Here is an 11,619-nt window from a genome sequence, read left to right as displayed (position 1 = left end):
TTCTCCAGAATTTCCCATTCTGACGACATTCCGGTTCAACGTTAATGGAATATTAAGATATCAATGGAGACTCGAACAAATGAACCATAGCAGTATGTCGGTCCCTTTGAAGAGCGTAACTCCGGCCGTGTCATACAAAAAGACGTTAAAATATGGTACTTCTTGGTCCATGTGTGGCGCTGAGGGTATGGGTACAGCAAGGACGGCTCGGGCTATAATGTGTCTAAGAAAGATATTCAATATCATTTGTGATTAACTGCCTCGTGGTGTCTCAGTGAGCTAGGACTATTAAACCAGGCGAAGTCTTGGCTAGTATAAGCAGCCACACATACACACGCATTCACGTCGCCATGAGTCTGATATTTTCCAGTACGACGTTAAACCCTATGTCACCTCAATAGTGTGTCGGTAAAGAAGATGAAAACTAACATAAGATAATATTCCGTAGGATATTGGCATCAGTAGAGAACTAAACAATTGACGCTAGATAGACTTGGCCCCTTAGCTGGGTGCAGCGTAACGGTAAAAGCAACGTTGGAAGCAAGTCTTGTTCAATACAGACAGACAAACAATCTTTAATTGTTCTTTAAATCAGCAACTACAATTTTGATGTAAAGTAAAGTAAAGACTTGTCAGAAGTCAACACGACGCATTTTAGAGAACTAAGTTTGCGAAATAAGTTTTAGTGAAAAGTCTTGACAATCGCGATTTGAAAGAATTTGTAATGTATATCAAAGGCATGCCATTCATTTCCAACAAAAGACTTTTAAGAGAAATGAATATGTTAATCAAAACCTAAACCAGGTGCAAAATGTAAAACGTGTTAAACATGTTCCTGTTTTTCATCACTACCTTTCCACACTGGAATTCAGCTAGGTATAGAACACTCGTGTGTGGTGAAATTTACATTCCACATGCGCAGCTGGCACACCTGACTGTTCCACCAACAAGTTGTCCCCATCTTAAAAAATACGACAAAAATTGACAACAATATAATGATCGTTTGTTAATAAACTTCGTTTTGAATCGAGTGTTTAAATCATTAAACTTGGTTTATCGATTTCATGCGACTGTGGAAAATATGGGTTTGTTGTGGTTATTAGATTTTGTGTTAGTGAGCAGTGCATCTGTCTAAAATGAAATCAAATGGATTGTACTTAATACGTTAGCTCGTCACGCCGACGGACTAGATTCCTTCCAAACGTGGGTCCAATGGTTCACTCCCATAGAACTACATCTCGTGTGAACTACATCACAAAATATCTACAGGGAGTAATTAGGGATTCATTTTCTGAGTAGAGGCACCCTCATGGCATGGCATGGCATATCTCAGTGGTCGACAACACCTACAGAGCGCAGTTCTTTCCAAATTGGACGTCTCAAGTTGATTTTAAGGGGGATTACTATAAATATTTCAAAACCCAACCAATCTTAGAAAACTATCTTCTTCTTCCAAAAACTATGTACTACCCTACTTTGAAGTTTAGAACATCTAACCAAAATGTGCCAATTGAGACTGGTCGATGGTTGGGTATTCCACGTGAAGAGCGACAATGTCCGTTTTGTGTATCAATGCTGTTGGAGATGAGTTTCACTATTTGTTTAGATGTGAAGCTTTTCTCCAACTGCAACAACAGTCTCTGAACGCGAAATACCTAGAATTCCCAAATTTGTCAATCCTTAAAAACCTCTTGTCTACTACCAGCATAAGCGACCTTAAATGCCTTTCTAAATTACTGAATTAAAGTATTTAAAAAGTGAAATCGCTATCTTACATCTTACTACCGTGTAAGCTGCTGTCTTGTATGTTATGTAAATGTATGTACGTTTATCTTATGTACCGCCGTTGGCGATTTCTAAAGAATAGAGCGTTGTGAGTTCTGAAAGTTCTGTCACAGGCCATCAGGTCTTCCACAAGAACTGTAGAGTAGATCCATACATTCTACCTGGCCACTGTCTTGTGTTTTTTTAAAAGGTAATCTAATAACCAGAATGTGAAGACACAAAGGGCGTCTTGTATTTAGTGAATATCCTTGTATTTATACAAGATTTATCCGTGAGGATTCCGGCGTAGAATAGGGCTTCAGCAACACATGCTTGCCTTGAAAGGTGACTATGCTTGTCGTAGAAGGCGATTGACAGGATAGGGTGTTCTGGTTCGCTGACATGGTTGACACATGTCAACCCAGTTGCGCAGATATTTTATCCTCATGTTGTTGGACCCTGAATTGTCTGGTCCAGACTCGATTATTTACAGACCACCGCCATATAGCTGGAATATTGCTAAGTGTAGCTAAACTTACTCACTCACTCTTATGTTTATATGTCAGGGCAAAAAATAAAACAAAACAGCCAAGCTTATTATACTGAAGTAGAAGCAAAGGTATAATGGAGTAAGGCCAAGTCAGTTTTATCTCTTGTTTTACGAAGTCGTATGTTTTTAACAATGAGAAAAAAACTTGATTTTCACTGCTAAAAGGACGGTCTTAATGTGTTTATCTGTCAAAGATTTAGTTACCAAACAAAAGTAAACTTTTCATTGTTTTTTAACCATATACCCAGAAAAATTGACAAACGTAAAAAATATTTTTAACATTTAGAAGGAATATTATTTGACTGGTGATCTTTTATAGATTTTATTCCCTCCTACTTTACAAAAATCCGTAAAACAAGAACTCTGTGTGTGTGTTAGTGTTAGTGTTAGTTTATGTGTGTTAGTGCCAGTGTTTTTGGGTGTGTTAGTGTGTAAAACAAGAACTCTGTGTTTGTGTTAGTGTTAGTGTGTTTGTGTGTGTTAGTGTGTTTGTGTGTGTTAGTGTGTTTGTGTGTGTTAGTGTGTTTGTGTGTTAGTGCGTTTGTGCGTTTGTGTGTGTGTGTGCGTTTGTGTGTGTTAGTGTGTGTGTTAGTGTGTGTGTTAGTGTGTGTGTGTGTTAGTGTGTGTGTGTGTTAGTGTGTGTGTTAGTGTGTGTGTGTGTGTGTGTGTGTGTGTGTGTGTACACGTCTCCTCTTCATCGAATTCCACGGTGAAAGAAATCTGGGTCGAATCAACAATATTCAAAATATTCAAAAGAATAATTTAACTCTTCTACAGTTGATATCCAAATAAGAAAACAATTGTCCAGATATTCTTCCATGTTTCAGTAACATGTTTTGCTGTCTTTTCATCCACTGAAGTCGCTACTTTGGTATGTCACAATTCTTCTACATATCCTATCACCAGAGTAGCGCATGAAGTGTAGTAGTGTGGAAGGGTTAAATCATTGTTGGATGTAAAAGTTCTGAAGCAAGGCAACCAACTGAAAACGGATATCTTGTACAAGCCGACGGCCACGCATCAGTACCTGCTATTCAGTTCATGCCACTTTCATTAACCATCTGAAGAGCCGTGTGTGTGTGTGTGTGCGTGCGTGCGTGCGTATGTGCGTGCTTGTGTGTGTGTGTGTGTGTGTGTAACTCAGAATTGTGTCTCTCACGCGTGCAGCCTTCCGATGGCGATGTGTCTGGTGGGAGCATCAAGACGTGGCATGCTGAAAATTCTTCTTAACGAATGCCAATTTCCTAAAACTCATTATGATGCTTTCCTCATTTCCTCGACAGAGCATCAAAGTCAACATTTTCAACATTTGTCCTCTTTAAGGATGCGAAATGTGCACTAGGTGTACCAGTTACAAATATTGATGGATATGCTGTCTATACCATACAAATGGTAAAACGTTCATTTTGAAATAAAACAACACAGCTATGCGTTTTTTAATAGTATATATAGGAATGGGTTACTAACTTAGGATAGTGTTGTATTCTTCTTATATATGGCTGGGCCCAGGAAAGTTGTCTCTGCCCTGAGATAGAAAGGTAAACCTCAGGTTCTTCTTGACAGTTCTGTTACCAGAAGAATGTCACAATGTCACAAGAGAGACTAATCAATCTCTTGCCGTTGCAAGTGCACAACTGTTGGATAGAACCTGGGAAGTATCTCCGTGCCCTGTCATTCCCCAACTAGTTCTACAAGGACCAAATTGAACCCTGGGGATAAAAAAAACAGTTCAAAAAGACGAACCATCTACACAAACGCCTAAAACACACAAACAAACACTCTAAACAGTATCTTTGGGCTCATGACTAGTCCGGCCATATTCGAAGAAAACAGTCAGAAGATCTCAAGGAGCAGCAGCAACAGCAACAGTACCAACATGTGGGTGATGGATTTAAACTGTTACACCCATTTACCCTGATTATCATGAAGCAGTTTCTAGAATGGATGAACATTAAACCTTATGTTGAACGTATTATGTGGCTCTACAAACGATGGCATCCCTTGTATAACGTCATTCAAACCCATGTTACATCTTTATGTTGAATTTCATATATCTAAGCATTCCTTCCAACCTGGAAGAGAAGGCGTTTCTGGACCTCAATGTGGTGAATGTGTTTAACCTGGACGACTTAATGTCAACAGCCAGCTAGGACTGATCTGTTTATGCAATTACGTCATCTTCGTAATCTCTCAGTGACTGTCTTGAACAAAAACTTGCACGACAGCGAAGGTCATACACAACGAAGGAGCTGTCATTATCAGCTTCTGTTCAATAACCCCGTGGATCAACAACCCATCACGACTTTGGCGAGACAGATGTATCCAGTTAACACACATCATTTAATACGTGTGGAGAAGAACACCTCTCAACCATGCCATCTTATGATGACTGTGGTCTTTTATTTCAAGATTCTCCTGATTTGCAAAAACTCAGAAGAAACTGGTATCCCGGAAAGGTTTCAGTGGGTCCACTAGGGATGCCCCAAGTGAAAACTGGAATGAAGAGAACAACTTCTCTCTTATGGCAGCACCCCGTCTTCTGGTGGACTTTGCAATAACCACAACTTACAGAATTATTTACACGATAAGGAGAGCCCTGAGATGGATACAAGTGATGACAGAAGATGGCTGTTCTCTTACATAACACCGTTACTTTCAATAACAACAAAACACATCCATGATCAACATTGGGACACGCTGCTTAGCAAGCACGGCCTAGTTTATGTTCTTGTCACAATCTCTTCATAATCGCACTGACAATTCTTTCACCCAAACAAGGTATTACACGTGTTTATCACAGCGTAACAGTCCGTTGCTGAAGCCTGACACGTAAAACCGGAGATAAACTTCCATGAAGAAAACTCTGGAACCGTGTTCCCTCAACGTATGCAACAACAACCTGTACTGGAGGGTCTACAACAGACTATGTTCACCTTAGATATATGATACTTTACATGTGTACATGTGTAGGGATACACCTTACCTTACGATTTATTGTGATATTGTCGTTCAAACAGGGAAATATGCTATCACCAACAATAGTATTGAGGAAATAAAGTGTTTTGTAATATGTATTTCCCTCTCACATAGCATAATAAGGGCTTTCCAACAACCACAAAACAAGTTTCAAAGTAACTGTATTATAATGGCTCTTCAGCCTCCAAGGCATACGAAATTAGTGTTCGTGCAGAACACTGAACACTCATCTTGATTTTAAGTAAAGAAGTAAAGGTTTATTTTAATATTTAAAATTGTCAACACATCTGTGCAACTGCCTGTGGTGTAAAGGATTGTTCACTGAATTATGACATTAACCATTTAGAAACACAAGGGTTGTAGGTTCGAATCCATGTTGCTGACTAAACTTTTTCAAATTGATAACAATTTACATCCTGGCAATCTGATCACATGATCAGAAGCACATGGGCTCAGGCAGTCAGAAGGCCTCCATGTTGCGAGCGAAACACACCGAGTCATGGCAGAACACAGATGAGAGTACCTTCTTCAATTCTTCTTGCTTCTATGTCCAAACGAGATACCAGAAAACTTATTAGACGTAATTGCTTATTTGCTCATTTGGAAATGAAGGGTTTGAATATTTGTGCACTTCATTAGGTTCAATTGTACTGTTTACTCAAAAGGTAATTCGTGTCTCTTTTGTAGTTTTTCTGAACCTCTCGTCCACTGTTTTACAACGGTTGAACGGTTGATAAATGGATATAAACTTTGGTGAGAGTGTTTCAGCCCAATGTGATTTTTGCCACAACAACTAGTGATGACTATATCACTCTGTATGAATATATCTCATCTCAAGTATTATAAAGGCTCTTCAGCCAGCAACATATTTAGAACATCACACATGCTGATGCGTGAATAACATGATGGCTCTTAGCATAAGATGTATACAAATATATAGTTAGTTATTCATTTCAAGACATGATGAGAAGTATTATGACGGCTCTTCAGCCCAAACATATATACAAATATATTGTTATTCATTCAATTCCAAACCTGAACAGAAGCGTTATAATGGCTCTTCAGCTTCCCACATATACATATATATTGTGATTAATTCATTTCAATACATAAATAAAAGTATTATCACTGCTCCTCAGCTCAACAATGGTCTACGATGTGCAAATTCGCTTCATTTCAATATACAGACTTGTATTACCATGGCTGTACAGGAAGGATGCAGCCATAACAGATGCGCATCTTACATATATCACAAGAGTAACCAACGCCTGTAACATATGAACATAGTTTCATTATAAAATGCAAACATATTGAGGAAATGAAAACAAGAATTCATATTGTAAAGTGTACGTGATACACTTCAGCGAGAACAGCCAATTCAAATTGAGTAACCCTTATATACCCTTAACTGCGCCACTCCATGTGCAGCTAACTCTTGTTACACACCGTTAGGAGAAAACAGTTTCCTAGTAATTCATCCTTCAAACGTAGGAAATATGATATCTGGAAGAGCAAGGTACATGACAAGTGCATTCAGGTGTCTATGAGCGGAATAAAGACCAATTGAATGAACGTGGCTGTACATGAAACGAGCCTGAAAACAAAACATGAACAAACATCTGGAGCAAGTTGAAAGAGACGTTTGTTCGATCTGTAGCATTTGCAGTGGGGTCCAAAGACACATGAATTGCAAATCTCGAGGAATGTGTTTGATGATGTGTTTTCCAAATTTTACAAACACAAGCCTTGGCTACAGAACCTCATTGGTGGTGATGATGATGATGATGTTACCGACTGTGAAGGACAGGACGATGATGAAGGACAATAACACATTATAATACTGACAACACATACAGTAGACTATTTGCATGCTCCTATCCTGTAGTTCCAGTCATTTGAAGCCAATAGGAAAGATGAAATCAGCATATCTGTCTTGTTTTCATGTCCTGTACCCACCTTTAGCCACAATAAACTGTGTGCCTAGTGAATGTTGTATGATCCCCGGGAAGTTGGCTGAACTCCATTGAACATGGGAGCATGCATGCAGGATGGACCTTAGTTGTAATAATGATATACATCAATGCGTTGCCGGACACTTTGACACCGCATTCATGATATTAGTTTAGAAAGATCTATGGAGGCAGAAGTACAACCACCATGAACAGCCTGCTACCTAGCTACAGCCAAAGCTGCAGTGTGTATTAATTAAATCTGTTATAGTTCATGACATTAGATGTGGCATTTAACAAATATGTCGTAAAACCCAGTGAACTGAACCCGTATATTTACACACTTGTGTGCACGTTAGAATAGACAAATGTTTAATATAAGATATATGGTCCAAAACAAACCTATTTAAATTGCAAAGGAGCCCATGGCAGACTGTATGGTTCAGAGAACGTGAGACAGACTAATGTTAGAGTACAACATAAGGAAATATATTACACCTTGGCTGAGTAAGCAGTTCGGCTGGAGGCTGAGACTGCACCATGCGTCAACGGCGCATGCTTTGAGAGTTACCCCACGTGTGACAGAAAAAGGTTACTGAGTATGGAAAAATATAAACATTGTGTAAAATGTATTTAGTGACAACCTCAACTCATTGTCACAGAGATTTATATATTACCACTCTCAAACCGACCACTTGTCTACCACACCGCCCAATGAATTATGAGAAAATTCATACCGAAACATCGAGTATCTTTATGCTCAGAGAATGACCTACTTTTCAGCCGATGCTAATTTTCTGGTGTGAAAGTGAAAATAGACACCACAAACATGTCTGGTTATACCGAACTTCAGTTCCTTGTTTCATCAGAAAATGGTATCCACAAATGAATTTTCATTTTAACCTTTAATAACACCGTGTTTCTATTTTAATGGCGAGGTGTATAGTCTGTTTGCAGGGAAAACGTATCGATGAATTTCACTTTAACATAACCCCCATGCACCCAGGTGAGGTGCAAATTTGGGGAGTTATCCTGAAAGTAATACTTACAAGTACATTTCGACATTTATGTATAAGCGGCTAGAGAGAGAACAGTATGCAGTGGTGGATTAGTTGTTTGGGAGTTACTACACCAGATTCAGTATGAAGACAATTGGACATGTATGAAATAGAATTGTCGGCAGGTCTGAAACATTCAGCATTAAATTTTCAAAATCATCTACCTTAAATCTCTAAGTTTTCCATATAAACATCCTCTGTGGAATGTACTTGACCAACACTTTATTTGTGCAAGGATGATTAAAATTATGACTTTAGATATGATACGTACGAAAGTACGGGAGCGTATTAGGGCCGCGGTGAAATTTCTATTCGGTGTCACTATCTGCTACGTAGGACTTGGTATCTCCTACGTAGGACTTAGTATCTTAGTTATTCAACTGAGAAATATTTGGTTATGCAGGATGTTAGATAATATAAATACATGTCAATGCGCATTTATGACACTAACGCGGAGTTAATACACAGTGTTAGTGTGTGTTAGTGTGTGTGCGCTACGTTTGGGTGACGTGGACCTTGATCTAATTGCAGTTATGGGTTTTTCTCTCTCTCTCACTCTCACACAGATACATACGCGCACGGACACAGACAGAGGAGGGGGAAGAAGTTTCTGATATGAAATTCTCGTTATGGCACGTCCTCCGAAAGTTTTGCTTGTCTTCAAATGAGGCTTGGTTGGATCAGATATAACCTTCGTTTACGTTTTTTTTTTTTTCGTAAATGTTTACAAGCTGAGATGACTCTGGTGGAAAAGTGTTGAATGTGGCGTAAAGCACTAGGGAATTGCAAAAGATTGTCATTATAGTTGTTTCTATAAGCATAAGGATATAAGAACGCATAGATTGCCACCGATAGACACGCCTGTGCAATCAGACTATGACTAATGTTCGACGACCTCTGAAATATCCAGGGCATAATAGAAAAATGTAACGAAGTGCAACATGTAACAATCAACTACCTGCTACGCGTAACAAAAGGGCAAACTGAACGAGAGGCTGTAAAGTACAACAGTCGGTCCAACACATGAAAGTAATATGCAACAATTACACTATCCATCAAAAGTCTAGACTCACTTAAAACACCCACTATATGTTACATATGTATACATGGTTACAACGAAGCTGAGGTGGGGTAACAACTGCAAACCTTATGCAGATTAATTGCACTAGGATGATTCATCAAACTGCTGCAGAGCATGTGCAAATATTGTGCATGTGAACTGCTACGTTTTGGTGAAAAGTTTTTAAAAGAATTTGCCATTTTTCACCGAGTTTAATCATTTGTTGGACGCACGACAATAATCGTGTCAACGTACTGCGTCCTACGTAGGTGATAATAAGTCCTTCGTAGGAAATACTAAGGTGGCCCTAATACTCTTCCGTAGATTCGTAACCGCACCCCAATAGAGCGCATAGCATTAACGGTCACCAGGGCTTCTATTTATAGATACCAAGTGAAAATTGAAGAAAACATTTTCAGTGATTACATGACCTAAATCCACACATTTTATAATTTCTTCCTAATTCATACTTTTCAGACGGCGGAATATTCAGAACTTACAGAGTAACCTAGTGCCCCAAAGGAACTGTAAGCTGCAAAGTGTTACATACAAGCAATACAAACAAGTCCGCTGATGATCACACACAATTAATTATGTCGAGGGGTCAAACTGTGATTAGCCTTTGGGATTTATTAGGTGTGAATTTGAGGCCTTGCGGACCGTTTTTACCATCACCCACCAGTTATCTCCCCTTGTGGATGTGGATCTTTACAAATTGTAAATGTCTTGTAGACATCATCTTTCCAATCATTTTAATGTCTTGTAAACATCATCTTTACAGAGGATTTACAAGCTTGTAAAGGTGAACTTTATTTTACAGTGCAATTCATTCGGGGAGTGGTTTCATAAGGGCTACATGAAAGGGAATGCTAGAACTAGGACGCCGCATAAGTTGACATTAAGAGTTCTGGCGACGTTGATTCTACCTCAGAACGACGATCCTTCCTCAGAACGCATCAGCTTTAAGTCTGACTCTTCAAAACCGACGTCGTCAGTCGGTATGGGCCAGGCGAGTGGTAGATGCGTGTTCATGTACGAAAGAAGGTTTTAGTTGAACAGTTTGACAACAGGGATCGTGTTTACAGACAAGTAGGTGAACGTTTAGCTCCGAACTGCGTTGACGTCTGTCAGGTAGCACTATGGTGTGGGTAGTGTTCTGAGGCAATCTAAACACGGGTCTTTTGATTATTCCTGGCAACGTGAGTGCTCGAAGATATAGGTATAAAGTTTTGTAATGAGTTGTATTGCCATTTATCCAGCAGCAATGGCGTGACATTGTCTAAGAACACAATATGGCAAAGCCTGACAAACAACTTTCTGCATAGTGCTTACATGGTTGTTTTGCAGTGGACAGCATGTTCTTTTGACATTAATCCGATAGAATACTTATAGTACTACCAGAATCGACAAATCAGAAAACTACCACCTCCACCTGTCAACGCTCATCAACTCCTTCAGTAATGGTGACGAACCGGTTCTAACGTCATTCGTCGTCTTACGTCAAGTTCAGACTGTGATACCATGTGTTTTTCAGTGTTAGTCGAATGGTACATTTTCTGAAGAACTGAATACTCTATCGAAATTAAACAGATGTTCACACATAAATATATATGCTTTTGTTCTCCTTCAAGTTTGGTCAAATACGCTCTATTCTTTCTAACTTGCATTAGTGTACATGGCAGGAACACCGTGTGATCATGAAACACCATGACTAATGTGTAATCTTTGTAGAGTTTAGAAGATACATGTTGTCTGAATCGTAGAGAAAGACAATTGTGATGATGCTTTCATATTTGGTTCTGCGATCGTGGCTGGAATTAACAAACGAATTGAAAAGGTGAGTTTTCACCGTATTGGGTGATCCATGATTTGGGCGTGAAATTGCGGAGGTAGATGTTTTCGATGATTCGTGGCGTATAACGTTTGAAATAATGATCCGATTGTGACCATTTATAGCTTACTTTGTAGTGAAATCATCTGGCTTTCGATTTATTTGCCTCGACACCTTAAAGGTATTTTACGCGGTGACATGTAACTTGAGGGGCAGGTTTCTTCGTTACATCCCTTTCCTTTTATATAGTACTAGGGTAGGGTCTATACACCTTTTGAACGACGTTTCTGAGCAATACAAGTCCCTGTGAACCCACATATACCCGTTTAGGGTGCAGAAATATATTTTGCAATTTCTAAAAAGAACTAGACAAATATTTTGAAAACTACATTCAGTTATGTTCAACCCAATGGCAAAGCTTTGTTTGAAAA

The sequence above is a fragment of the Haliotis asinina genome, chromosome 16, assembly GCF_037392515.1.
Source record: "Haliotis asinina isolate JCU_RB_2024 chromosome 16, JCU_Hal_asi_v2, whole genome shotgun sequence".
Classification (NCBI taxonomy): Eukaryota; Metazoa; Mollusca; class Gastropoda; order Lepetellida; family Haliotidae; genus Haliotis; species Haliotis asinina.
The sequence above is the reverse complement of the archived record's forward strand: the minus strand, read 5'-3'. Positions refer to the sequence as shown.